Genomic DNA, 6,910 nt, shown 5'->3' on the forward strand with positions numbered 1-6,910 from the left:
GGATCGGATGCCCGCAGTCCCTGCGCGGGCTGCGGAGAAGTGGGTAAGACGCGGGGCTCCAAGAGCGGGGGCGATGTGAGCCCGCAGAAAAGTAAGGGCGGGAGAACCGCTCGATCCTTAGGGAGGGCACTGTGCCCGGAGTCCACACTTCTGAGCAGCCTTTTTAACTGTGAAGGGAAGAAAGCAAGTGAATGCGGCCACGGGCTCAGCGGGTCTGGCTTTGCCCGAGACCCTATGCGCCCGCCGGTTTCCCGAAATCAGCCCCTCTTCAGGGCTGAAGTAGGTAGAAACCCTGCCTTTCTGGCCCTGAGCGCTGCTTGCCAAAAAGCCTGAAAGTTTTCCCTAACTCAGCCTGGTGGCTTCCGGTCCACCCCACTCACCCCAATTAAACGAGAGAGATACAAATTGCTACTGGGGATCGAGGACGGCTCACGTGTGGCCAATGTACAATTCATCTTCTCCTCGATCCTGTCCTTAATTTACTGGTGAGGAAATGGAGCCCGGGAAGCCTCGGTAACTGGCACTAGGACTCGAAGGAAATAAAAGGCTGGGCAGGGTGAGGACCTGAGCCTGATAACCACCCCTTACCGAGCCCCTTTTCTACTTGAGTTTGTCGTAGTGAGCCTGAATTTTACCACAAGGAAATGTGCAGCTGGGGAAATCCAGGCTAAAGATAAAGTGTAGTAACAGCCAACAGTTCCAGCTGCCCGGAGCGTGGAGCCATGGGCTCCACCAGCAGGCTCCACACCTAGGAGAACCATCTTGATGCTCAGATAGAACCAGAGATCCCAGGCCCTGATTGAGGGCTCGTCAATATCGTGGGTTCTGCAGCAATATTTTTAGCACCAACCCCAAGGAAAAGACCATGCTGGCCACTGTGGGAGGGGAGAGAGCAACAGGCCTGACCCTCAAGGAGCCACCAGTCTACCTGGGCAGATACGGTGGAGTGACTTCCTAGCTCAGTGGAGGTGAAGCTGATCAAAAGAGGCTCTGGAATTAGAAGCACGCCTGTAGGGGCAACTTCGCGGAGGGAGCTAGGCAGTCAGTGGAGGTCTGGCTGGCATGGATGGAAACCAGTCTGCATGCATCATCATTTATCCCGCATGGAGTGGGTTTTCCCATTGTATGGATGGGAACAGGGAGTTCAGAGATGTTTTCTTCTCACCCTAGGTCACACAGGACCCTCCAGAACTGGCTGCTGAGCCTGGGGAGGGTAACTGACACAGGGACCCAAGGTCAGGGATAAGTCTGTCTGAAGAGGGCAGGGCTATTCTTTACACAGAGGCTGAAGTGAGCTGCTCAAATGAAGCACTCCTGCTTGCCCAGGTCGAGGAATCACTGGAATGAGGTAAGAGGGCCAGGAGAGCAAGGTACCCCTGGACCCCAGAACAGGCAGGTCTGAGTTTGCATCCCAGCCTGCCACTTACTGCTGTGTAATCATGAGCAAGTCTGACCTCTCTGAGCCTCCATCTCCTTACCTGTGAAGGGGACTTTTCCAGACCCAGGTTCCTCCATTTGCATCAAAGTGGAAGTGCAGTCTGGATACTGCTGGACACTTATGGACACTGGTTATCCATAGGGGTGATGCAGGGAGCACTTGGCCATGTCCAAAGATATTTGTGGTTGTCACAGTGGGGAGAGTTCTGCTGACAGCTAATGGATAGAGGTCAAGGATGCTGCTAAATATCCTGCAGCACACAACAAGGAATGATCCAGGTCAGAATGTCACTAGCACCTGGCCTGGTGTCCTAGAAAGAGCCTTGGCATGGGGAATTCTGGAGCCTATGCTACCATAAACCTTGCTTATGTCACTCCATCTCTAGCTGCTTTTTTTCTGCCCTATAACATGGGGTTACAGAGACCTTCTCTCCTGTCCTTACCAAGCTCGAGCCAGTTCCAGCCCGAGCCTGAGCACAGTGCAGTGAGAAGGCTGGAGTGGCAGAGCTGGCAGAGCTGGTATTTGTTTCGGCTCTGTAAGAGACACTAAGTAAGAGAGTGCTTGTAAATTATGAGGCGCAGCTTATAAATTAAGATATAAAAATGGAAATTCAGATTACTTTGGTTTGGTTCCAAGATCTTCAGCAGTTAAAAAAAAAAAAAAACTTAATAGACAATCGGAGAGACACAATCTGTTTCCAGGAAATAGCAGGTATTTTTGAAAATGTGAAACTCATTCAGTTTACTCAAACTGAGCCTGTGGGTATGAACTCACATTCCTGCAGGGGATGGAACCGGGCAGGTGTAGTGGCCTTCCCTAGGGTCTTAAATTGGATTCCCCTAAGTCTCAGCAGCTCAGAATAGTGTCCATCCATGCACCACCCATTCAACCACAGTTCATAGATCGGTATCCACTGAAAGTCTGTGAGCTACTGGGCACCAACCCTAAAGCAATGGCAAAGACTGACAGGGTACTCGCCTTCACTGGGTACACACAGTAAGTAAAGAGTGCACGAGTAAGTACACAACTGCAACCAATGATTGTACCATGAAGGAAGAGAGAAGGGGGACCTAGCATAGGGAGGGGCTGATAGTCTGACTGAGGACTCCTGAGAGCTTTGCGGGGAGATGGAGCCAGGCAAGAGAAAGGGGGTCAAGGGCAGCTCAGAGGCCGGGGAAGGGGCAGTATAGGCAGAAAGCCCGGCATGTGCAAAGCCCTCAGCTGGTAAAAAGAATTGGTGCTTATAAGGATCCCAGTGAAGGCTGGTGTGGCCAGAGCACAGGGAATGATGTGGAGGGAGATGAGATAAGGTCCGAAGGTGGGGAGGAGCCAAACTGTGCAGGACTTGGAAGGCCAAGGCAAGAAGCCTGTCTGTCATCCTAAATACCATAGAGAACCATGGAAGAACTGATGAGGGGAGAGGCATAATAGCACAGTTTTCTGATTGCCAAGTACAGAATGGGTTGATCTAGTGCTAGAGACCAAAGATGGCAGCTGGGATTCAGCAAAGATGCAGAACAGAGGTATGGATTCAAGATACATCTTAAGGGAAGGATCAGCGGGCTTGCCAAAGGCTGGGATCTAGTAGGAAGTCGAATGAAATGTCTAGGATGCCTCCCTGGTTGAGCTAGACGGTGGATGGAGGCACCGTTTCATAAGATGAGAACACCTAGAAGAGAAGGGGGTTTGGAGGGGAATGGTATGGAGAGTTTGGTACTGGAGGTGTTCAGTTTGAATGTTCTCAAAGCACCCACATGAGTTGGAAGTGGGATGACCAGTTAGGACAGTAGGGAGGAGATGGGGGGTGGTGATGGCAAAGTTCATACCCTAAGTGAAGCTTCTGCTCTTTTCTCAGTAGATTCTCTGTGTGAGGTTGGGTGATTGGGCAAGTAAGCTACATTTCAGAAATACAGACTCAGGAGAGAGAATATCTCAGATGTAATCAGCAGGGAATGATATAAATGTTATCAGGATGTGAACCCAAGAACACTGCAGTTTGAAGATCTATTTTTAGATCACAAATAATCTTCAAATCCTTATCCAAACTATAAATCTTGTGAGAAGATGTCAGAGACCTCATCATGCTGTTAATCTCCCTCCTCTACTTTCCAACACACTCTACCCCATCCTCTGTGGTCCTCTCACAGAACCTCAAGCTTTAGAAAGCCTTCCTGACATCACAATTCAGCTTAAACAACAACAACAAAAAAATTCATCCAAACCACAAAGGTACATGGTTTGAATGACTATAAATCGGATCTTTGGGATTTAAAAAAAAAAAAGGTCTTGTCCAATTTTCCCCCAAAGAGCTTGCCAATACCTTTGGCCACATCACCCCAAGAGGCCACTCTTGTGGTTGGCGGCTGTCAAATGTCAAATTCTGGCTTCCCATCATGGCCTTCCTTCAGAAACCCAGTGAGTATCGGAATCTGGAACTCACTCTGAATCTGCCTGATTTGCCTCTTGAATTCAGTCATGTTTTTGAAGGGCTGCTTACGGATGTCTTACTCAGCTTCCTAAGTCAAATGAAAGGTACTTAGGACCCTGGCCACAATTTCTGGTGGCCTTTGTCACCTCTTCCTCACAAATGTATTTGCCTTCCGTGGGATTTTTGTCACTGCACATCAGCGGCCCCCTCTCATGGAAACAGGACATGATCTTATGTTGGAGGGAATTGCACTTCCTCAACATTCAACCCATGTGGCTCATTTCATGATGGCTTCATCTTTGAATGCACCTGTTGTCTAGACTAGAACATTCTAGAATATTCCATGCTTCCAGCCATAGTGACTGGTTCAGGGATGAATACACCATCAAAGTAGAGGAATCTACTTTGAAAGTAGAGCAATCTACCCCTTGAAAGAGCTTTTTCTTGAAAGATTGGGAAGCTGACTCTTCCCCTGGCCTGGAAGTTGTGTTGTTGTGTGCTGAGAACACTATTAAGGTTGGATCTAAAATGTCCCCCAAAAGTCTTAGAATTTTATACATATCAGAGGGCCAACCTCTGTCATTTGAAGTAGGGCTTTTTGTAAAGTAATTGGAGATGGAGCCACTGATGAGATCTAATTTTATGGCATTACAGAGAAGGGGCAGAAACTTAGGAAGTGGAGGCATGACCTCTTTCCTCTCTGGCTCTCTCACTTTCTCTCTCTGTTTCCCAATTCCTCTCTGCCATGAGGGAAGCAGCTTTCCTCCACTTGCCCTTTCACCATGATATTTCTGCTTTGGAGCCAGCCAACCATGGACAAGCAATGAGCCAGAAGAAACCTTTCTTCCTCTAAATTGATTGTCTCAAGTATTTTGCCACAGTGATGGAAAGCTAACAAAAATCCACATATGCAGAGAAAGGTCCACTCCTTTCCCTATGGGAGAAGGGTCCTGATGGTATTGTTTAGGACACAGATCAAGCCACACATTCAACTCTTTAGTTATGTGAGACAATCAATGCCATTTTCCCCAGAACTAGTCTGAATGTAGGTTTTGGTCTACTGTGTCAACACAAACTTCAACCGATCTACTCAGTCATCTCCACCAAACTGAGAGGTAGGCAAAACTCAAAGTGTCCCCAGCTGTGCCTCCTCGTGTGCTTTTCCCTCACTCCTCATTTGTGGTGTCCTTTCCCTTCTCTGCGTTAAGGAATTTTTGAAATCCTGCTTTCCCCATTTTGTCCTCCCTATTTTTCTCTTGACAATACCGGTAAGGTTTTGTGAATTTTATTAGTTTTCTGAAGGAACCAAGTTATGCCAAGTTATGTTGATTTTTCTCTAGTCTGCCTTGGTTTTCTTCATTTATCTTTGTTAATTTTCTCTGTTCCACTGAGCTTGCTGTATGCTGTTATCTCTCTCATCTGCTTTCCGAGACTTATTCTGAATTCTAACTTTGTTAAAGTAGTTAATCAGTTAGAGTCACTTTCCCCTCACATTATTGCATGAGTATGTTTATTTTACACTTTATGTCTACACAACAAAATGCCTTGAGCTGTATTTCCAGTCCCTGGGGAATGTGCCTGATGATCTTTTATTCAGTTGACTGGTACAGAAATACACCTCTGAGGTCACAGACAGTGGGTCTGCAGGCAAGTCAGTCTCCTAGAACAAACACAGTGCTCTATATAACAAATATTCACAGCCTCATGTTTACAAGTCCACATAATAATTTTATGAGCAATCTCTTTATTCTTACCAGATAGGCTTAGCAGAAATTCTATTTTAGGAGAAGAAGCTATGAAATAAGTAGAGATTTAACTTAAATTTATAATAGTTGGTCTGTAAATATTCTTTAAGCTCCTCTTTTACCCATAAACCATGGTTAATCCAATGCTCTAGTTACTGAAATGTCTTATATCCTCTCAAGATTCTTGCTACTTGAAGACTGTGGTCTTTAGTCTCCACTTAATTTTAACCAAGTCTAAATCAAATACAGTTGTGGCTTAAAATTTTTCCATCCTACAGCATCTGAGTTATTCTGTGATCTTATGCCCTCTCTGCAGCTCTCCCAGACCACATCAAAATGTGTTCTGCAGGAAGTACTTGAACTGCATCCACATTTAATCCCCCAAATTGCTCCTTTGTTGAGCTCCCCTTCCCAGGTATGTTTGTGTGTTAACTGCTTAATGCAAAAACCAAGGTGGGCAATGGCAGGCAGAGTCCCAAAATCAAAAGACAGACCAATGGTCTCCATGGCCACGTGCACACCTGCTGTGGGTTTCTGTTCTTCACTCCACCTATGTCTTACAGGGAGAGTTAGAGGTGGAGCTTACAGCCCTCTCCCATGCCTCCCTTTCCTGGGCTGTCCTGAAGGGGTTGGTGTAGAAGGCACCATAGGATGTCCAGAGTCCAGGGTTTGTCCCCCAATTTCATCATTTACCTTCCAGGTCTTAATTTCCTGTTCTGCAAGTGGGAGGGGACAACACCCACCCCCAGACTGGTAGAAGAGTGAAATCAGCTGAAGAATGTGAAGACTGTTCATAAGCAGTACAAGTTAGTTAAGCAAGTGGTTAGTTAGTTGACCTCTACCTGTTTCAATAGAGCCGTGGATGTCCATAAATTACTATGGATATAGATACAGGTTATCGTTATAGGTAAACAGACATGGATAAAAGTACAGTTGATATAAATGTAGAGATAGATACATAGATGATTCTCCTAGAGAAGCTCAAAATGTACCCCATAAAATAACTATGTCAGAAGAGGCTCATGGACCCTGGATGTGCCTTAGTTCTTCTCCAACACAGAATATGTGTATTTACCTGAAAGCTGAAAAGCTGAGTTTAATTGTTCAACAAGTATTTCCACAGTGGCTCCTGTGGCCCAGGCTCTGAAACCCAGTGATGGACAAGAAGATGCCTGCTGCCTTCAGCCAGTCCCAGTGGACAGCTGGCTGTCTTCCTAGTGGCCCCCAGGCTGCTGGGCAGTTCTTGGGCATCCAGCTAGAGGGCAAGATGGTAGCGAGTTCAACACCCCACCCCACCAC

The sequence above is a fragment of the Fukomys damarensis genome, unplaced genomic scaffold (genome assembly GCF_012274545.1).
Source record: "Fukomys damarensis isolate Sample0158 unplaced genomic scaffold, DMR_v1.0_HiC HiC_scaffold_35, whole genome shotgun sequence".
In the NCBI taxonomy this organism is placed as follows: domain Eukaryota; kingdom Metazoa; phylum Chordata; class Mammalia; order Rodentia; family Bathyergidae; genus Fukomys; species Fukomys damarensis.